Source organism: Vicugna pacos, chromosome 11 (assembly GCF_048564905.1).
Source record: "Vicugna pacos chromosome 11, VicPac4, whole genome shotgun sequence".
Classification (NCBI taxonomy): Eukaryota; Metazoa; Chordata; class Mammalia; order Artiodactyla; family Camelidae; genus Vicugna; species Vicugna pacos.
The window spans coordinates 97,083,657-97,106,882 of NC_132997.1; the positions used below are offsets into that span (position 1 = coordinate 97,083,657).

The following is a 23,226-nucleotide window of genomic DNA, read 5'->3' on the forward strand; positions in this document are numbered from 1 at the left end:
TCTTGTCGGAGTCACAGAGCTCTCATTTCAGGTGAAGGGGAGACTAGTCTCCAAAGCACAGTTCATTATTAATAAAAATAAAGGCGAGGGTAAGTAAATAAAGACTAGAACAGAGCGCCACCCGGTCAGAGGCGAGTTCTTACCTGAGTCTGGAAGGCTCTCATTTCTTTCCCAGGCAGGGTGATCTTTGGGGGATGAGAAGAGCCGACTCTGGATCTGGAAGAGAAATGGAAACCTTCCCAGTTTGATATTTTTATTTTCCAGGTAGATAATGTATGTTATGATTTTTTTTAAAAAAAATCAAGACATGTCCCTAGAATCTCTCCTTTCTCCCAAGAAAGAACTCCAGATGGTAATGAAAATACCCTTTTCCCTTTTCTCCTGGGTCAGCTCTGCCAGTGAAGAAAGGGTGGGTTTCTGATGATGGCAAAACGCACAGGGAGGAAGCAGGGAGGGAGAAAAACAGGTCGGCTAATGTGGGTTTGGCCACGGATTTTGCTGGTAGATCAAAGAACCACATTCCATATTTGTTGCCTGCCCCAGCAGAGTGCTGGTGGGGGTTGAGCTGAAACTGGACGTTCAATAAATATTGATAAATTGATTAACCATGAGCAATCAGATTTCAGGAATTAGCCATCAAGGCCCGGGAAATAAGATTAATGTATACAAAAGTGTTCTGCTGTCTACAAGGATGATCGTGACCCTGACCTTCTCTGCCAGAAGACAAAGGTCTTTAGAAAAGAAAGTGGCCCTTAGAATCCACTCTGCATCTCCTCAGAGATCGTGCACCAGCAAGGACCCCCATCTCCCTCAGTCTTTGACTTTGCCCTCCTTCAAGTCTCAAACTACATTTCCAAATCTTTCTTGAGTTAAAAGTGAAACCAGAAAACTCCCTCCAGGAACACCCTCTACCTTCCTCCTTTCACCTTCCCACTGGCCCCAAACCTCCTGGAAGCAGCCAGCCACACTCCCTGAGCCACGGCCTCATCTTCGGCTCAGGCCTGCCTGCCACGCGGTCCACTGAGCCACTCTGATCCATGACACTGAAATGCACCTCGCTCTCTCCAGCGCCCACCTCCCAGCCAGCTCCATGGGATGTGTGGTACCAACACCTCCTGGGGGCTGCATCTCCCAAATCCCCCTCCACTGCCTCCCCGCCTCCCTCTGCTCCCCTCTCTGAGGCTCATGGAGGGCCTCAGAGCTCTTTCCAAGGCCACACCATGCCAGCAGCCCCTTCCCTCCTCTGTGTCACCAGTCATGTTTCTCTAAAGCAAATCTGGTTATGTCCCTCCCCAGCTTAAAATGCTCGAATTTCTAACAAATTCAAAATATTGTTAAAGCCATATTCACGCAAGACATTTCTGCAGTGTGGCTCATTATGGCAAAACCCCAGAAGTACCCAAAACCGCCAATAGCAGGGACTGGCTTTGTAGATCAGAGCACGTGTGTTATTGTGTCTATTAACATTATGACAAGTGGGGACAGGGGGAGGGATAAATTGGGAATTCAGGATTTGCGGGTACTAACTACTATACATAAAATAGATAAACAACAAGGTCCTACTGCACAGCACAGGGAACTACATTCAATATCTTGTAATAGCCTATAATGAAAAAGAATATGAAAAGGAATATACATATATATAAGTATATGTGTACAACTGAATCACTACACTGCACACCAGAAATTAACACGCTGTAAACCGACTATAATTCAATTAAAATTAAAACACTACAAAAATGCTCCTAATTCCTGCCACAGTCTCCACACCTGCACATCTGCAAACATAAGGACATGTCATGGCGGCCTTGAATGCCACGCATATTTGGATACTATTTCCTAAGTGACAGGGAAACTTTGGTGATTTCTGAACAAGGAGAGTTCGCGCCTTATGCTCAGTTGTGTGTTCAAGCTTAGTCCTGTGTACACGTTAGATTAGCGCCTCTTCTCTGGAGCCTTGACTCATGAGCTGAAATTAGCTGCAGCCTATGTAAGATGCAACGTTTTACAGCTATATTTTACCAACGCTAACTTACAATATATTCTTTAATTTTAATTTTTTATTGTGGTTAATATATTTAACATAAAATTTACCATCGTAACCACTTTTGAAAGCTCAGTGGTGTTAAATACATTCCTAATGTTGTGCAACCGTCACCACCATCTGTCTCCACAATTCTTTTAATCTTGTAAAACTGAAACTCTATACCTATTAAACAGTAACTCTCCCTTTACCCATCACCCTAGCCTGGCAACCACCATTCTACTTCCTGTCTCTACGATTCTGACTACTCTAAGTACCTCATATAGGTGGAATCATTTTTGTGACTGGCTTATTTCACTTAGCATAATGTCCGCAAAGGTTCATCCATGTTGTAGAGAACTTCCTTCTTTTTTAAGACTGATTAATATTCCATTTCATGTACACACCACATTTTGCTTATCCATTCATCTGTCGGCAGACACACAAGTTGCTTGCATATTTTAACTGTTGTGAACAATGCTGCTGTGAACACGTTGGACAAATATCCCCTTGAGATCCTCCTTTCAATTCTCTTGGATATATACCCGGAAGTGGAACTGTAGAATCATATGACAATCCTATTTTTAATTTTTTGAGAAGCCACCATACTATTTTCCACAGGGGCTGCACCATTGCATTCCCACCAACACTGCACAAATGTTCTAATTTCTCCCATGTCCTCACCAACTCTTGTTATTTTCTGGGTTTTTTTTTTTTCATAGTAGCCATTCTAATGGGTGTGAGGTGGTATCTCACTGTAGCTTCGATTTGCATCTCTTTTTTATTTATTTATTTATTTATTCTTAACATTTTTTTTAATTGAGTTATAGTCAGTTTACAATGTTGTGTCAATTTCCAGTGCAGAGCACAATTTTTCAGCTATACATGAACATACATGTATTCATTGTCGCATTCTTTTTCGCTATGAGCTACCACAAGATTTTGTTTATATTTCCCTGTGCTATACAGGATAATCTTGTTTATCTATTCTACATATGCCTGTCAGTATCTACAAATTTTGAATGTCCAGTCTGTCCCTTCCCACCCCCCTCCCGCCTCTTTTAATGATTAGTGATGCTGAGTATCTTTTCATGTGCTCATTGGCCATTTGTATGTCTTCTTTGGAGAAATGTGTATTCAAGTTCTTTGCCTATTTTTGAATTGAGTTATTTGTTCTTGAGTTTCAAGAGTTCTCTATATATTCTGGATATTTTGGATCTTATCAGACGTATGATTTGCAAATATTTTCTCCCATTCTGTGGGTTGCTTTTTTATTCTGTTGATACTGTCTTTTGATGCACAAATTTTTAAAATTTTCATGAAGCCTGATTTGTCCATTTTTTTCTTTTGTTGCCTATGCTTTCTTGAGTCATGTCTGAGAAATCATTGCCAAATCCAATGTCTTGAAGCCTTTGTCCTATGTTTTATAGTTTTAGTCTTCTAAGAGTTTTATAGTTTTAGGTCTTACATTTAGGTCTTTGATCCATTTTCAGTTAATTTTTGTACATGGTGTCAGATAAGGATCCAACAGCAGTGATCATTAAGCGACTCCTAACTCAGTCCATTCAAGACTTTGCCCCCTCTTAGGCCTCTGAGGCCATCAGTGTGGTATTTAGTGAACAGCAACAGTAATTCACCAAGGCCACACAATAGAGGGAAAGACTTAAGACCTCTTTTCCACCTCTGTTCCCAGAGGCTGCTGAGCCTACTCCAAGCCTGGGGTCACACCAGGAGCAATCACTGAGGGCTCACTGCAGCCAGGCAATTATGACAACTCTGAGAGAGAAATTATTCCCATTTTACAGAAGTAGAATTTGAGGCACAGAGAGGTTAAGTAACTTGCCTGAAGTCACACAGACCTAGTAAGCAAGAGAAGGAGCCCAGACTGGAACCCAGGAAATTACCATGACTCCTTGGGAGCAGAAAACTATGATCAGGATCAAGCACATTAAAAGAATCATAATACCTCACAACCATAGGAAATGTTCTAGTCTGCAAAAGCTCTTTCATACACACCACCTCATTTTGAAGTCTACAAAGTCCCTGAGATGTGGCCAGGACACACTGAGCTTTTTATACAAAGAAACCAAGGCTCAGAGAGGGTAAGAGACATAAATGCTCAAGAAGAAGGTGGCTCGGGCACCTACACCAGCCCTCCTGAGCCTGGTCTGGCGTTCCTTTCCCCTCACCTCACCACCCGCCACCTTACAGAGCCCAACCTGCCCAGCGCCGCTATAACAGGGAAGAAAAACCTGACTTTATATCAGATGTGCTTCTTTAGATTAACCCTGAGCTCTGTTTCCTGGGCTTAGTCTTGCTGGTTCTGCACCTTTTGTAAAAGAATATGGTTATAGCCTGAAATGTACAGGACAGCCCGTTCTCAAGGCTCTGATCTATAAAGGTATCACACTTTCCCATTCAGATAAAGATAAAAAGTTGCAGAATGGAAAATAACATTTGTCTTGTCGGAAGTTTACAGGGACATCATGACCTGACCCACGTGGACAGCTGCAAGAATAAAGGATTCCAACTCCAAGCAGTTTGCAACAACCACCCACACCCGCTCCCCTTTTTAGTATAAAAGGAGCCTGAATTCTGACTTGGGGAAGATGGTTCTCCAGGACACTGGTCTGCCATCTTCTCTGTCTGCTGGCTTTCCGAATAAAGTCATTATTCCTTGCCCCAGCACCTCGTCTCCCAATTTATTGGCCTGTCGTGTGGCAAGCAGAACAAGTTTGGACTCAGTAACACCGCCGCCAGCAGAAATCCCGTAGTCAAGTCTGATGCCAGCGAGGATGTTGATCACATTGACAGCAAATTGATCTATGAATTCCATCAGGAGCCAAAAGCTGTGTGCTAGCAAGATCTGAACATCGTAGGTGCCATAATACTGGAACTTTTCCACTTGTATAAGACTAAATGCTTTACAAAACCACTCACATTTTCTCATTTGATCCTCCCAAGTCCTGCCATAACAGCCGTGTTCTAATGAGCAAATACGTTACTGTATTGCGCTGGGTTTGTTGTTTGCTGACTCTCCCGTCAAGATAGCTGAGTACTCACCACAGGCCCACAATCCCTCACGTGCAATTTTAAAATCCAGGAGGCTCTGAAAGCTGAGTTTTTCTCTAGGAGTTTGTAGAAAACTAATCTGACAGCAAAGACTTACCTGAACTAACCTGAGGCTATTTATGACATTAATTTATCCCCTTTCATGTGAATATTCATACATTTTATTGCAGAAACATCAGTGAGCTTAATTACAGGGTGCTGCCTCAGATCCCACTGGGAGTGGTAGGCAGCACCACCTTTCTGAAATAAAATTACGAAGTCACTGTTGAATTACATTTGGCCCCAAGAGTTTTGGACGGTGGATTGTGGATTGGTACCACAGATATTTAATGAAGTTACTTGCTTCTGGGTTAAGGTTTTCCAAATATCCCTCATCCAGTCCCCACAAGATAGACATTATCTCTGTTTGTAGATACAGACCCTGGGGTGTGGAGAGATTCAGTAATTTGCTGTACATCACAGAGCGACTAACAACCAGAACTAGTGTTCTCAGCATTCCCCAGATTAGCATGAGCGTGTGTGCGTGTGCAGGTGTGTACAGAGGTGAGGGAGGGAGCAGAGATGGCTTGTGGACTTTGCAAAGCATTGAGCAAGTAAAACAGGGCCTGAAACTTCATATGTCCCAGGAAAGAAGAGAGAGGTGAAAAACAGGGATTTCCAGACCTACACAGAGGCACCCCCTCCTCCACTTTGCCTCTTCTGGACACCTGCCTCAATGGCAGGGAAACAGAGGAGAGATTCTGAACTTGTCAAAGACCAAGGATGGATTCTGGCTGGCAGACATTTTGGGGATAATGAGGATAATGGCAGACATTGTGGAAGTCTGCCAACAGAGAAACAGGGAAGAGGGCCATCTCTTCTCAGCATCCCAGTGCCTTTCTCTGGGGGTGCTGGAGGTCCCACTAGAGGGCGGATAACAAGCACGTGATGCGGATGGATCCAGGCTGAACTGCCGATGGGCTAACGTGGCCTCTGGGGTCTGGGATACACTCTCCAGGGCCAGACTAGATGAATGATTGCTCTTTGCCAGCGTGAGATGTTTGCATTCAATCTTCCGAATGCTCTTCTGCAACAATAATTAATGTCCGAGCAGTTTATGGATCAATGGTGTATTTTCTGGTGAACGCAACCCTGCACCTATAATGACTCAAAACTGAGATTTATCGCTCTGCTGCGATGCCCTCTTCATGCTTCGTCTCTGCATGTTTACATCTGGTTTAACTTTTTCTAATCTAGAATAAATCAGCATGAAAAGCATTAGATTTTTCATTTAGGTTCTCAATTGCCTTTTATTACCGAGATAATTTCCCTCATCTGATTGCAAATGGTGGGATGGCTCCCTTGTTACCATCTGAACAAAGATGCTACAGTTGAGCCCTCCTTGCTTCTCCTTCACTTTGGTTTTCAAGGTGGGGGTGTGGTGGGGTTCTGGTTTGAAAATAAGACAAATCAGGATGTAAAGAAGATATAGTATTTCGATCACTCCTCCTCTCATAAGACTCCCAGAGGAAGACAGACTACCCTGGGTGCCTACTGAGAAGGGGGTCTTTGGAGAGTTCACTCTGTTTTCCAACCAGTGACTTCAGCCTCTGCCTGTTTGCAGGGGTAAATGGGAGCAGCAATGATGAAGCACGTGGCTGGAGATTTTTATGCAAACATCAGGTGTGGGGGTGGGGGAAATAACACCATAATCTAGGCATGTTAATTACCCAGTTGCAAAGTCAAATTTAGCTGAACTATTTTGTATATCAAAGAGGTAGATTTCCCCTGACTCCTTGAATTTTCCTTTCAGTGTGTTCTATTATGTTTCCTATCATTTGCAACATTTTCTCCTTACTTTAAAGTGGGAGCTGATGATTCCAGAAACTGAATCCATTTCTTGTACCTTGTGGAAGCTTTTTCCCCTGCTAATTGTTCACTGTCACGGTCTGCTTTCCTTCCGTCAGAGTCCCATACTGCTTGAAATACTTCAACATCGAATGCCATAAAGTTACCCTGACTTTGGAACACTTGGGAAAGTTCTGCGAATTCAGTCACCCACTCAGCCCTACAACGTTAACTCAATTGATGTCGCTTCTCTTCCTCCAAAGAAAATGAGACAAAAAAGAAGAAAAGGATGGAGGTATCTCCTGTCCTTTGGCTCACCTGTTCACAGGAGCTCCTCCCCTGGGCCTGGGGGAAAGGGCTGCCTATCTCACACTGGTGACTGCTTTTCACAACTGTTTTTAGCCAGACTGACAGAAAGCAATCTGAAAGGAGTCCTTTTTCAGCTGACTTTCACTCCTTTTCAGAATTAGAAGTGATGACTTTTACTTGGTGAGAAATAGCAGAATAGGGTCCTTAATGGCTTTGTAACGGAAAGACAGTAACAGCTACATGGCACAGCGGTTACTGCGTGCCAGGCACTGTGCTAAATGCTTCACAGGGATTATGCAATCTCCATGGCAACTCCAGAAGGAAGGTACCACTGGGCTCCCAACTGAGAGGTGAGGAAATGTCTTCCTTAGTATTATGGTTAATAGTAACATCAGTAGCAACATGATAAACAACTTAACATTACTATGATCGTATGATGAACAGAGCACCGCCTTGTCTTCCTGTTACCCCACTTCCTTCCACCCCGACAGATACACTAAATTTATTAAACCCATCCCAGGTATGAAGCAACTGATGCTGAAAACAAGAAGAGTTCATCAAAGTCGGAATTAAGGGGCAGAGTCAGGATCAAAATTGAAGTTTACTTGAATCAGGGCCCAAGCCCTCACCCCTCTGCCACCTCAGCTGAACATCATCTATTCAATTAAGATGCCAAAGTCGTAGCAGAAACTTATTACAGTCACACAAAAAACTGCATACTGCATGATTTCAGTTACAGAGCATGCCAGACCAGAAAAACCAAAGTGGCAGGAAGCAGCAGAGCCGTGGTTGCCAGGGATGAGCTGCGGGGAACGCTGAGCACAGAGGGCAAAAGGGAACTTTCTGGGTCGGTGGAAACGCCCTACCTCCTGACTTCGTACTGGTTACACGACTGTATGCATTTGTCAAAACAAAATGAAGTGCACACTTATTAAATGTATGAATATTAATGTATGTAAATTATACCTTAATAAGGATGATTTTTTTTAATGTATCATGGATAAGCTCCAATTTAGCTTAGAGTTTCAATTCAACAAACAGAGTTAGCGAGAGAAATGACAGGGACCCCGACCTCACGGATCTCACCACCTAGTGAAAAAGCCCCGCCTTAGGCATCTATAGACACAAGGTAGAGCAGGGCCAGCTTCTCACAGGAGACCCCTGCTGTTGCTCCCATTCTGCACCCAGGAGGGCCATGTGTTGGCTTAGCATCGCCTTCTTGAATTTTTCATAAATTGCAGTACAATACACATAATATAAAATTTACCACTTTGGAGGGGAGGGTTCAACTCTGTGAAAGAGTGTGTGCTTAGCACGCACGACGTCCTGGGTTCAATCCCCCGTACCGCCATTAAAAGCAAACAAATAAATTAATAAACCTAGTCCCCTCCTCAAAAAAAAAAAAAAGAAAACAAAAGAATTTTTAAAATGTGCAAAATCAATAAGAGCTCAAAAAAAGTTTTAAATATATATTTTTCAATTTACCATTTTAAGTGTCCAGTTCAGTGAGATTAAGCCCATTCACCACGTTGTGCAGCCATCACCACCACCCATCTCCAGAGCTTCTGCACCCTCCCAAACCAAAACTCCATTCCCACTCAACAATAACTCTCCGTTCCCCGCCTCCGCCCAGCTCCTGGCAGCCACCCCTCTACTTTCCGTCTCCGGATCTACCTATTCCAGCTGCCTCCGAACAGTGGAGTCCAACAAGGTACGTCCTTCCGTGACTGGCTTATCTCACTCGGCACAAGGTCCCCGAGGTCCACCCACGCGCAGGTGGGCGGCCTTCCGCGCGGCTGACAGGGCGCTTTGATGCACACACGTCTTTCATGTCGACGAAGCCCAGCTTACCCGATTTTTCCCTTTATGGCCTGCACCACCTTGAATTTTGTAATAGTTTGATCTGCGAACTTGGCGTCTTGTAGAGAAACCCCAGGGGACAGTAGAGAACGCATGTGAGCAGAAAGACGTGGGCAACGTGTGTGTTTGTAGATTTCCTTGCTGTTCCGTCCACAGAGAGTGTTCGGGTGCCCTGGGATCACAGAATTCGGGTGAACCTACGACGGGTGGGAGTTCAGCAAGACTCAAAGTGAATACAAAGTAAGCAAATTGCCCCGAAAATGGAGTCAGCCAAGGGCTGACAGCCCCGGGAGGCCATGCTTTCTGCTGGAACCAGACTTACTTCAAGTGCAGGAAGAGGGCTGGAGATTTCCGAGAAACACAAATACGCGCAAGCCCCTCACGCCCGTTCTCACGCGTCACGCCGCTGTGTTAGCCGACTGCTCGTGCTGAAAATGATGGAACAGGAGAGCGACAGACAGAGCAGCCCCAGTTGCCTTTCCTTTTGGTCCCTCCTGACTCATCAGTAACTGAAGGCAGGGAGTGTTGGCAAAATATGCTTATACTAAGGAATGAGATTAAAATCTGATCTGGTGTTTGCAGCGTTTTCATTGTTCTAGTAAGAATACATATCTGCACGGATGAGTTTAAAAAATGAAAATTGTATCATTTCAGTAATTCCAGATATGAGTTAATTGCTTTTATGTTTGTGTCGAACTCAGCATTACGCAATCTAAAGACAAACAGTAAAGTTCACGGTCATCATTTAAAATTTTAATTTTTCTTTCCTGAGACCAACACGAAATAGCAAATAAAAACCACTGAGGCAAAACAAGAGAAACCATGGGAAAGGACATACTTTAAGCCTTAAATGACATTTTGCATGGATTTTTTACCATGAGGGACTACATGTCCATTTTTGTCCTGTTCCCCACAAATTATCCAGCCAAACCTGAGTCAGTGGCCATTCACTGTGAAACTACTGCAGGGAAAGTCTTCAGATTTTTGTCCCCTGCATCTGGCGGCCCTCACAGGGGCTCGCACGCAGCAGCAGCATGACAAAGCTGCCTTCGTGGGTGTCACATCAACAGTGAGAAGCACACGACATGGACTTGAGCACATGCGTTGCCGGTGCACTGGGGGCCCTCTGCATGTCCATCCGCCGAGACCCAGGCCCTTCCACACACCTAGAGGAGCCCATCACCACTCAACAGCCTTCCTCTGAAGCTACAGAGCATCGCAAAGCCGCTAAGCCGGAGAAGCCAGCAGCGGCCCGAACTCATCGCTGAGGAGCCGAGGAGCTACTTGTAGCTAAAACAATGAGTTTCGTGAACTTTCTTAAAGGGAGGACTGGATCAGAGGGTCTGAGCCACCTCTGGGTGGCCGCTCAGGAGCCGACTCCCTCACCACTGACCGCGGGCAGCTTTGCTGGGAAGAGGCTTCTTGTCCTTGATACAAAACGGCAAGCAATTTGTTGGCTACTTTCAGAAAAGAATCCCCCCGTTCGTCTTCAGCCCTGTTTGTTTCTCTGATACACCATTACTCCTAATCCTGGATGTTTTCCAAGATACTTATTTTGGGAGCTGTCTCAGAGTCTTTTCTGGATGGAGAAAGGATATAAATTAGACTCAGAGAGGAAATTAAAAAATTTCTTCGTTTGGAATTTGATTAATGAAAAGGGGAGTAAAAGGAGTGACTTCTATTTTGGAGCTTCATTTAGGCAAACTAGAGCTGATGTCTGTCTGTCTGACTGTCTGTCTGTCGGTCACTAAAAGATGAGTGAATCTGGAAGGGAGCCTAACGTATGCATCCAATCAGAGGAAGCTCCTTATGCAAAGTCATCAGCCATTATTCACCCTGGCCTCAGGTTTTCCTCTAAAACACACCTCATGCACTTTTGTCTATTCATTCATTCATTCATACATATGTTCCACAATGGTTCTTGAAGGCTGACCTGGTACTGGGGGCAGAGTCATGAGCAAGAATAGACTAGGGGCCCCTTTCCTTACAAAGCTCCCAGACAGAGGCTCAAACCTATGTGCCTCCAATTCCAAGGACTCCTTTTATTTCCTTTTTCGCACTGACACGAAAATGCTAAATACAGTGTAGTAAGCAGAATACTCAGGTAGCCCCCAAGATTCCCACCCCTTGGGGGCCCATGTCCCATATGTTCTCTCTCCTTTGATTGTGAGCAGAACCTGTGAAGATGATGGGCCATCACCTCTACAATTAAATTATGTTACATGACAAAAAGATTTTGCAGATGCAATCAAGGCTGCCAATCAGCTGATGCTGAGTTAATCAAAGAGAGACCATATCGGGTGGGCCTGACCTAATCAGGTGTATCTTTCAAAGAAGTCAGAGGGATTCAAAGCAGCAGAGATTGTCCTGCCAGCCTTGAAGAGGCAAACAAACATGCTGTGAACTGCAAACAAACCCATATGGCTGGGGCCACATGGAAAAGACCTGAGTACAGCCTCTAGGAGCTGAGCGTGCTGGCTGAGAGCCCCCAAGACAATGGGGACTTCAGTCCTACGATCACAAGGAACTGAATTCTGGCAATAACCAGGGATCCTGGAAGAGGAGACGGGCTGCAGATGAGATCACAGCTTCACCTAACACCTTGATTCAGCCTGGAGAGACCCTAAGCAGAGGGGCCAGCTAACCCACACCAGGACTTCTGACCTACAAGACCGTGAAATAATAAATAGGTGTTTTTTTAAGCCACTAACTATGTGATAATTTGTTTTGCAACAATAGAAGAATAATACGAGTGTAACCAAGCAGGATCCTGGGGGGCCTTCCAGGGTCAGACCCCTTCCCCATATCCTCTGCTGCAGCTCCTCTCTGAAGGACCCGGATAATAGTATCCCATGTGTCTTTCCTGAGCTTTCCAGATGCTTAAAACCACCACCAAAGGGGAGAAGTGAACTACTTGATGATCAAGAGCATGTGGCCCCCAGACCTTCTGGCGCCCAGGGGCTGATAGCATTGACCTCCACTGTTACTTCCACAGCAATCAGAGAATTGAGCTGATCACGTGCCCTAGGACCCCCTCCCTTATCTGGCCTTTAAATATGCTTTGCTGAAACCCTTCGAGGAATTCGGGGTTTTCTTGGGCATAAGCCACCCCGTCCTCCTTGCCCGATCAGCCCTGCAGTAAACCTTTCTCTGCTCCAAACTCCGATGTTTCAGTTTGTTTGGCCTCATGGTGCAGCGGGCACACAAACCTGCTTTCAGTAACACAGGTAGTGTCTGCCAGATTGTCTTGCTTTTTTTAAGTAGCCAATCAGAGCTGAAACTGTCTATGATCCTACACTAAATTGGCATTATCTCAGTCATAAGCACATAAGCACGTTGCCTCAGTTAGTCTATGCAGAGTGAGCACAAGAAAACAATCATATTCCTTGGACTGGAGAACGCCGATTAGGGATGCTGTGGTCCACCAAGTCAGGAAACACGGAAATACACACTATTGTGCGCCATGGGCCAATCTTGATGGTATATATCTGACGATATATACTATAAACATGTTTATATTATCCTTGGCAAGCAATGCTTTAACATAAGTTCCACTAAATTTGGAAAATTTCCAGCCATTATTTCTTCAAATCTTTTTTCTGCTCTCACCCCATCCTCACTCTTTCTGAGCGTCTAATTGTATGTATCTTGGATCTTTTGAGATTCTTCCTTCTCCTTTTTTCTCTCTTGTCTTCAGTTAGAAGTTGCACTGGTCTTTTCCTCTGTAGCATCCAATTTGCTGTTAATCCCATCTAGCAAAACTTCCATTTCAGATAGTATGACAGTGTCATTTTTTTTCTTCTCTGCAAGCTCTATTTGGCTTATTTTCATATCAACTACTTCTCTTCCCATTATGGTAATATCTTCCCTTAAACCCTTGAATTTAAGGGGGAAGAAATATATTTATAGTATTTATAATAGCTTTTTAAAGTCTTGGCTGGCTAATTCTATCATCTCTCCATCCATTTATGAATCTGCTTCTATTAATCATAATTTCTTCTGGTTAAAATCACACTTTCCTGCTTCTTTGAATATCTAGTAGGCTTTGTCTGGATGCCAGATGTTTTTAATTTTGTACTATTGCTTGATGGATTTTTTGTAATATTTTTAAACTTTATATATATTTTTATTGAAGTAGAGTCAGTTTACAATGTTGTGTCAATTTCTGGAGTACAGCACAACGCTTCAGTTGTACATGGACATACATATATTGATTTCCATATTCTTTTTCACCATAAGTTACTACAAGATTTTGAATATAGTTCCCTGTGCTGCACGTGTATTTATAAACTTCATAAACTTGTTGTTTATCTATCTTATACAGTTAGTATCTGCTGTTGTAATCTTTTGAAGAGTGTTGGACTTTGTTCTGGTGCGTAGTTAAGCTACTTGTGAAAAAGCTGGATTTTTTTCTAGGGCTGTGTTTTAAATTGCTATAGGATGGGTCTAGAAAAGCCTTTACTCTAGGACTAGTTTAGCAGACTTCCAAGGCATGACCCTTCCAGAATCTCTACTGAATTTACCGTGTATTCAACGAGGTCCCTACATCCTCGATAGTGGGAGACTTGAACAATCCGTGGCCCTGAGTGAGCGCTGAGAATTGTTCATCTCGTAGCTGCCCAGCAACCGTTCCCTTTTTGCCAGTGGTTCTTTGGCCTCGTGGCGTTTCACAGAGCAGACTGGTCTCCAGCCACAGACTCAAGGGAACTGCCACAAACTTCCAGAGCTCTTTCTCTGCCTGGTCCCCCCTCTCGGGAACTCTGTCCTGTGAATTCTAGCTGGAATTCCAGAGGTTACTGGGTTCTGCTTAGGGTCTGCCTTCCTGTGCCACCACCTAGAAATTGCCACCCTCTGCCTGAAATGTCTTCCCCTGCTCCATCCTTACTCCACATCCTCACTCTCCCTGCCGGCCACGGGGAACGTCAAATCCGCGGTGAAGAGCATGTGCGCAAGGCTTTCCCCTTGCTGAGTCCTCTGGATCTAGAGCTCCGTGTGGACACCCAGATGTGGCACTCGTCAGAATGGCTGCCCCCCCACACCAGATGATGTGAAGGGGACAAACCCTGCCTTTGGGACCTCTGTGCCCCCAGCACCGGGCACAGCACACATTAGATACTTCGTACATTTTTTAAAACAATCTGGCCCAATATTTCCTCTTTAACTCATATCCTCCACCAAAGAGGGGCGAGAACCTGGGACAGCAAAATCAGAGGGGACTGAGAACCCAGTGGGACTTAAGAATGGAAGGAGATGCTTAGTGAAAAAGCCACGGAAAGGAAAGATGCCTAAAGCCAAAGGAGAGAGAGGATCAGTGGGACTCTAACTGCCTCTTCCCACCAGATTCTGCCACAGGTGACTCTCTGGGGCCGACTGCGAAGTGCCCTGGGTCCCCAGCTTCTGCTATCAGAGCACATGCTGCTTCCCTCTCTTCTCCCCCAAGACCATGCAAGAAACACAGCCGCAGAGCAGGGTGGCGCTAAGGCAGAATCTTCCTTCTCCGCTCCTAACTGTGTCTCTGTGCAGCCTGCATCTGGGCCTCACAGAATTTTCTCTTTGGAAAAATAGGGCTCCATGTGCCTTGCACAGCTGTGGTCAGGATCAATGAGGCAATTCAGGGACCAACCAACACAGCCCCCTTTGTTCCATCTCCATCTCTGCTCTCCTCGCACACAGTGGTCCAGCCACTCTCCTCCCAAATCCCGCCCCCCCCCCCCCCGCCCTCCACACCAGCCTTTTCAACGCAGCCAGTTCACGTGGGCTTCTCGGTCATCTTCTCCTTGGTTCATGCAGCTGGAAAACGTTGGTCTGAAACTTCCAGATCAAAGTTTCAGACCTGTCGAAGTTTCAGAGCTGAATCAGAATCCCCTGGTTTTCATGTTAAAAATAGAGATTTCTGGACCCCAGCCTTCTCGGAGCCCACGGGTCTACTTAGAAAGTTCTCCTGAGGATTCTACAGGACGCTAACGTGTAAGAGCCATTCAGTCCTCCACGAGGTGATGAACGTCATTTGGATCCTAGGAAGTCTTCTATGGGAGGGTGCACCTTATGTGAAAAATGCCCCGTTAATGCTTCCCGGCTCAGTTCTGGCTTTACCAGGCAGGACTCGGATGTGTGTGAACTTACATTGTCAACAGTCTTTGGTCAAAGATGGGATTTGCTGCTGACCACAGGACTGGGTGGGCTGTGAGTAGAAACTGTCCGTTCAGCTCAAAGACAATTTGGTGAGTAATCTCTGAGCTGTTTGGGGAATGGAGATTAATAAGCGAAGAGTATAGAAGGTTGTAAGTCCCTGTCCCTTGGCGCTTTGAGTGTGCAGAAGGAGGGCAGGGGATGTCCACCCACTTTAAACAGGTCGTCTTGCACAGAGACAGCATCATCAAAGCACTGGTCACAATTAGCCTGGGCCCGAGGGCCATGTCTTCATGTCACGGCTCGGCGACAGAGTTGGGGATGGCAGAAAAAGGCACACTGGAACTTAAACGTCAAAGATGAATCACTTTCATGTCATGCTGCCTCCTTGCCAGGCCCAAGGCGCAGTCTTTGTATAGGTAATCTCCCTTAAGCCTCCCAGCAGCCCTGTAAGCTAGACGGCCTCACGGTTGTCATGAACACAGGTGAGGACACCAAGTCTCAAAGAGGTCAAGAAACTTGCCAAGGTCACTCAGCCACAAGACCCCAGGAAGACTCCATCCAGTGCCCTCGCTCTTAGCCACACCACCACCTTCCACTGACCATCTCCCCCGCCTTGGTTTGGCTGAAATGTGGGACATGGCCCCCCCATCCATGCCCAATTTCCCGGTGGAAGTTGGGCAAAATGATGTCAGATCTCATGAGACTTGGCTATGAATGTTCGGGATCAACTTGCGCTACACCTGAAATAGCCATTCACGGTGCAGTTCACTCGGAGACCTCAGTCACCAGGTGTGCTTCTTGACTTGACAAAACTCATCTCAGACCCCTGAGATGTGCAAGAGTGTGCCTCTTCAGGACCTTGTCCCCTGACAACCAGCCTCCCACTGGCAGGTGCACAGAGGGGCTGGAGGAATCCGGTGAGCGGGCAGCATCGATTCCTGAGGATGGTCGTTCCATCTTTGGCCTTCTGGATCCCCTCCTCCTGCATTTGGGCAGAGGCTACCAGACATCGTCAAAGGATGAGTGGCTGAGGCTGCGAGGAGACTCTGGGAGGAACACCAGGCACACTCTCAGGCAGGAGGCAGGCTCCGGACAGGAGGCCGAGGATCCTGACCTGTTCATTCGGTAGCAAAGCTGACTGAAGGATTTATTATCCTTTGTGAAATGGCTTTTTCTCAGCCCTCCTCACTCTGCAGGGATCGGCGCCTTCACTGCAGCCAGAGCCACCCGCACATCCCAGTAAAAACACTGCTGGAGGCCGAGTCTTCAGGAAGAAAAGCGAGACTGGGAAGACTCTGATCTGGCTAAATCTCTCCAGCTTGGTTAGGAATTAGGTACATTGTTCTGCACCTTTGATAACTGTGAGAAGAAAGGGGATGTTTGTTTTACTTCCTATTTGGTCTCAAGCAACTTTTTCATTCCCTGAATAAACTTGTCTTGAGGCCCAAGCACTTAAAACTTGAGGGCTTTTATTCTGCACGACCTAAGGGCTCACTTCAGCCGTTGGAGAACATTCATCGGAGCCCAGAGTGGCGTTTCTCAACTTTAGCGGGACATCAAAACCCCCTGGGGAGCCACGTCTGCTTCCGGCCGCGATGCAGGAACCAGACAAAAGCTACGTACAAAGCCACTGTTTCCACACACTGGACGACAAGTGATGTGCGGCTGTGATCCTGGAGGGAGGGGGAACGGGAAGGGTGAACCCTACCATCTCCCACCCTAGAGGCAGCTTCCCGGCCGTGTCTTGGGAAGGTGAAACTTGAGAGAGCCCGGGGCCTCACTGAGCACAGGAGGCAGAGGTGAGGACTCAGAGAGGCTGAGGCAGCTGGAATCTGTGAGGCCAAATAACAAAAAGCTGCAAGGAAAGAGAGTCCTAGCAACCTGCAGGGGGGCCCGCGGTCTCTGGCTGAATGTTGATCTGCACGTGCTTAAGGGAAATTACGCGAATCCAGGAAAAGAAGCTCCATAAGTAGGAAGCCAGCCCCTGCCAGGACTCCAGCCAGAGCTGGGACAGTTGTGTTCCCTCTGGCCCTGGTGGAACGGTCTCACACACACAGGACGTTAAGTCGCGTCCTCACAAGGCTCATGCCTTGGCGGGTGGGTACAGCTCAGCGGTAGAGCACGTGCTTACACCCACGAGGTCCTGGGTTCAATCCCCAGTCCCTCCATTTAAATAAAATAACAAAAGATCACGTCTTAATGGTGGGTCTGACTTAGCCCCGGATCAGGGTTCCTTACAGGCTGAGCGGCTGTTTGTTCTGGGGGCAGGGACTGTCCTGCGCACTGCAGGATGTCTAGCAGCAGCCCTGGCCTCTGCCCGGTAGGTACAAGTAACATCTGCCCCAAGTTGTCACAATCAAAAACATCTCCATTTGGGATCAACAGATACACATTACTGTATAAAATACAGATAAACAGCAAGGACCTACTGTACAGCACAGGGAACAATATTCAACTTCTTGTAATAACATATAACGGAAAAGAATCTGAAATAGATATGTGTACGTATAACTGAATCGCTTTGCTATATACCTGAAATTTACATTGTAAATCAACTGCACTTCAATAAAAAACAATTTTTTACATAAATAAAAATTTTAAAACATTTTTTAAAATGTCTCCAGATATTACCAAATATCCTCTGGGGGACAACACTGAGAAGCACTGCCTGAGACCAACATCTGCCAAAAAGGAAGTCTCAGAAGGATCAAAGTGTTTCCAAGTAACACAACCTGAGGCCAGAACGAAGTTCAATGCTCTATAAAGGACAACAACAGCATCAAACACTCACCCTGGGTCACAACGGCCTTGGCTGGGCCTCAGGCACGTGTAGTTTTAAAAGTTCACCATGAGGAAACAACCCAAATGTCCAGTGACAGATGAACAGATAGAGAAAATGTATTATCTACACCCTGGAGTACTACTCAGCCCTAAAAAAGAAGGGAACCCCACCACTGGTGACAATATGAATGAAACCAGAGGACATGATGCTGAGTGAAATAAACCAGTTACAGAAGGACAAATGCTGCACGACTCTGTTTATATGAGGTGTTCAAACCAGGCAAATTCAAAGAAGCAGAAAATAGAATGGTGGTTGCCTGGGGCTGGGGAGGGCGCCATGGAGGTGGGGGGTGCGACTCAGCAGGTATAAAGCTTCAGTGATGCAGGATGAGCAAGTACTAGCGCGTTTCTGCACAACGTAGTGCCTACAGGCAACAATATGGTATTACTATCTCAAAATGCATTAAGAAGACAGACCTCATGTTAAATGTTCTTACCACCAAAGAACAAACAAAAAAGCAACAGGCAGAAGAACACACGTAATTTTTAGAGATGGATATGTTTAGTGCCTTGACTGTGCTGAGGGCACCACGGGTTTGAGCATATAACTAAACTCATCAAAACGATTTGTATACATCAAATACGTACAACTTTTTGCATATCACACAAATAGATAAATATAAAAAATAAAAGTTTGCCATGATGGTTATATTCAGGCAGAACTGAGCACCACAGCCAAATCCAAACAACAACAACAAAAAGGATGAGCAGGAAGAGGAGATGAAAATGAAACAGTTTTGGATAAATGTGGAAAAGCATGGCCAAATGGCGATTACCAAAGATGCAAACTTTCCCTGATTCATCTAATGAGGAAATGTAGTAGAAACTGTCACCTCCAGGAAGACAGATGGGTGAGACTTGGTGGCGTGCCCCAGCCTGTGCCGACCATCAGAAAGGTCTCGACAATCAATTATCGGATGCCGGCTCACATTCAGACTCTGGGAGATGTGAGCACATCTCTGAATTCTACGTGGCTTCCCTGCTTCCTAACATCAGGGAAGCCGTCCATGCTCTGCTTCACAGAGAATCTCAGAATGTGGCCATGCTTGCGATGTTGACTGTGGCCAGAACTCAAATCTCATTGCCCAGTTATGGCTGGTTTGGTGTCTGAAATTTATCAGGTACGTAGGCAGGAGGAGAAAGGCCTTTAACATACTGTGTTTTTAAATCGTTTTGGGCTTTCTGGAGGCCACAGGGATGGAGGCTTTGCAAACGTGAGGACCAGAATCTTCAGCACCCTCAACACCGTCTGTTTCCAACCCCAGCTGCCTTTCGGCAACACACATCTGCTTGCCGTGAGTGTTAAAAGGCAACTGAAGTAAAGGAATGAGTGTGGCTGGACCACCCCTGGGCCAGAGTTAGGCTGGGTCCCTGTGTGTCCCAGATAAGAGGCAGCATCTCCAAGCATTAACACAGACAGGACTCAGGCCACAGTTTTAGAAAAAGCCAGTCTTAGCCCTTAAACTCAACTCAAGCAGGTCTGTAGGTCCTTCTGGGAAGGGATTGAAATCCATAAGGTTTTTACAGAAACAAAATCTCCCAAACTCACTTTTCCTGGAGAACCAGCCAGTTTCCTTCGTCCAGCACTTTGCACATTGAAAGGTCATTCCAGTGACCTTGCTCATTTTTCGCCCCATCAGGTACTTTACGGTTAAGGCCCCAGCAGGTTAGCCAATGGCCTTGGAGTCTTCAAGAGGGAAGGGGTCACGGGGCCAAGTCTAACGGGACGCAGAGGCTGTGAATTGGGCTCTTGTCAGCTCAGCTTGGAAATCGAGCAAGGAAGTTGCCTTCTTGCTGGGTTTCCTAACCTAAATGGTGCTGACATGCCCCAGTGGGTTACAATACGAAGAACAGTTCAATGGACGTGGACTATTTTAAATTCTTAAATATTTACTAAAAGAACAGAGCTGGGAATGTGGAGCGACAGGAGGCACAGATCCTATCTTATGGTTTTCAAACTCAACCTGCCCTTGAGCGGAGGAAGCAGGTCCTGCCTGGACCACTTTTCAAATCACAGACATAGTGAGGACTGACCAGCTGACCAGACTGACTGTTGTGGGTCTGAAACTCACTTTAATAAGATTTAGGCTCTAGGTCATGCAGACAGCAGGCACGCAGTCTCAATGGTTGGCTGTATTTAGTAATGGGGGTTGGGAGGGAGTTGGGTCACACACACACACACACACACACACACACAAAATGTTGTAGCTGTGACTGTCAGTACACTAGATGTTTTGTACAATCTTCTACAAAGATGCACTTTTCCACATTGTTACCATCAATGTCGCTTTTGGAATGAATGTTTTATGCATACCAAAAACTGGGAACACAAGAGTTGCTCTTTGCCATTTAGAGTTTCCAATGGGGCCATGAACACTCTTTTAAAATGCCAGATGATATAATTCAACAAGTTTTTCTCTCTCTCTGGAAGACTGAAAAATAACCTCAGTGAAAATTATACAATCATAAAAATTCTGTCCCCATCCGATTAATTACTTGTGAATAATAACATCTCTGGTTTCCTTCAATTATATTCTAATTGCACACCTTTTGCTCTGGTTGATTGGGCAATGAACTAATGAACAACCATTACTGAATTTAATTAACGCCATTATTTCTGTGGCCTTTATGTCTCCGTTGTGAACATGGAAATTCACAACCCCAGGGTTGGCACTGGGAGAAGCCAGCCTTGAACCCTGCAGAACAGGTTCTGACATTGCCCTGGAACAAGGGTGCCCAGTGTGGGGAACAAAAGACCTAGAGTTTTTGCCAGCTTTCCCGGGAAGTCTTTCCTAGTAAAAGCATCAGTATTCAGAAAGGTTACCTTTTCATAAAACATTAGCAATTTGCATGTTACATTTATCAAAAGGGATGGGTAAGTGAGCTATATGGGAATCAATTACATTGTCATTTATAATTTATTCCATATACAATAAAGGGCTGATCAGATTTCGTGTGTGTTTACCTTCTGAAGGATCACTGCTCATGGCTTATTCTAGTTGCAGAATACAAATATGTTTCAGAGTAATGTGTTTATCTCACTTTGACATTCTAAATCTCCCAAGTTCTCCCTTTTCCTCCCACAAAAAGTAGTTTTGGCTTGAAAATAAGAGCTCACCCTCAAGAAAATAAAAGTCCACTCTTACTGGCATAATTTAAATCATTCTATGTTAACTTAATGCAAGGCAAAGATATTCTCTCTCATAACACATTAGGAAACAAATAGGAATTTTTTTTAAGACAGATGATTGCAAACATACAGAGCTAAGAATATTTAACTCACAGAAATGTACTGCAGTTTCTAAATGTGGATACAAATTATCCAACTCTTTGGAGCAGTATTAAATGTTTTAAATGCAGACGTGTGTCATGTGTCAATTACAATCATCCAATATGCTCCCCACTCCCCAGATTTCAAAAACTGAAAGAAATTAAGAGATGAGAGTGTCTTTCCCAAATCCCTTGGGGAAAACTACAAACCAGTGATTAATTTATTAGACCAGATAGAACATCTGAGCTGTCTGTCTGATAAGCAACACTCCATTTCTCTGAATTAGGTGTGCACCCACTGCTCCCCGGCCAGATTCAGCCTTACCTCGTATCTGCTGGCTGTCTGCTCAGCTGTCTTCAGACCTTGATACATATGGATGATACAAACTTTGGCTCTTCTCTGGGAGGGAAACCAGTTCCTCTTCACAAAATCCATGACCATCACATGGTTTTTCAACTCAGTGCTAAACGTTTTGATCTGAAAAGTCCGGCGGACGGCTGTTTCCGCGTGGTGGGCAGCAGACACCTGCTGATGAGGCCTTGTAGGGATTCCGGAGTGCTGCATGATACGCGGAATCGTGTGACTTCAGCTCGCAAGCCTGGCAAACACAATTTTCTTTGTTTAATCCAGGTATCAAGTGCAGCAGGAGGGAGCCGGGAAGCGCCTTGGCTGTGACCTCTCTCCGAGTTCTCCAGCTCCAGACCTAGTCGTTCCCAAACCCCAGCCACACAGCGTGCAGGATGTGCATGTGGGAACCTCAACGGTGACCTTTAGGCGCCATAAAAATACGCCTCCTCGCCGCTGTCCAGCCGTCTCCAGCACTTGCACTTGTGTTCTCCGGTGGCTCAAAACCGTGTCTGATTTCAAAGACACCTTTCTCTCTCCCCGCTGCATTCAAGTCCCAGTTGCAGTGGGATTCAATATGTTTTTCAGTCTCTGACCCCTCAAATCCAAATAAATTATTTACAGGGCGCTGTACAAAGGAACCAGGAGTGATAATTGCTGCTTTTTAGAATCTCTGCTTTTTTTCTTACCAGGATGGAAAGCAACAGGAACAGGCTCCTCCTGACACAAAGGGTGACCTCAGCCCTGGAGAAGATAAGAAACACATTCAAGTGAAAAGGAGAAGTCGGCTGAATGCAGCAATGACTACACGCGAGCATGAAGACGCAGAGCTCTGGTAGGAAGCTCTGGCCGCCACCCGGCGGGAGTGCACTGGCTTTGCTGAGGGCGCTGGTCCTGAGCCAACCCTGGGAGTCCCCTCACCACTCTGAGCCTCAGTTTCCCCAAGAAGAAACTTGGAATAATAACACCTGCCACTTACCGGGGTGTCAGAGGATCGGGTGAGTGAAATGATGAGAAAATAGTGTGTAACAGAGTCACAGAGGGCACCCTTTCCAAACAAAAATTGCATGTGTTCCACCCAAATTATTTTACGCAGTTCTGGTGATAGAGAAGAACAGATCTGACTCCGTATTGGATCCGTTTCTTACACTTTAACCTCTGTATTCTATTGGTTTTTGTACAAGAATGTTGCCTAGAGCCTGAAATAGACAGCCTATTCTCAAGGCTCTGATCCTTAAAGGTGTAACACTCTCCCATTCATACAGAGATAAAAAGTTTCAGAATAGACAATAGCTTTTGTCTTTTTGGAACTTTACAGGAACATTGGGAGTGGACCTTCCCAGACAGCTGCAGGAGCAAAGGATTCCCACACCAAGAAACTTGCAGCGACCAGGCACACCCTCTTTCAGTATAAAAGCAGCCTGAATTCTAACCTGGGGAAGGTGGTTCTTTGGGACACTGGTCCATCCTCGTCTCGGTCTGCCGGCTTTCTGAATAAAGTTGGTTTTCTTTGTCCAATAACTCATCTCTCGATTTATTGGCCTGT

General features: G+C 45.4%; 1 long non-coding RNA gene across 2 annotated transcripts in view; it reads right to left on the reverse strand.

Moving 5' to 3' along the window:
* Positions 1 to 21,750, reverse strand: part of LOC140699478 (uncharacterized) — a 48,572-nt gene extending 26,822 nt beyond the window's left edge. Inside the window, exons 1-2 of one of the 2 annotated variants that reach the window (XR_012077682.1) lie at positions 21,660 to 21,750; positions 144 to 216 (exon numbers count right to left, since the gene is read on the reverse strand). This is a non-coding gene — a long non-coding RNA (uncharacterized lncRNA). Of the gene's footprint in view, positions 1 to 143; positions 217 to 7,240; positions 7,368 to 21,659 lie in introns of those variants that run through there. The other variant, XR_012077681.1, reaches the window with a different exon arrangement.
* Between the last annotated feature and the right edge of the window lie 1,476 nt (positions 21,751 to 23,226).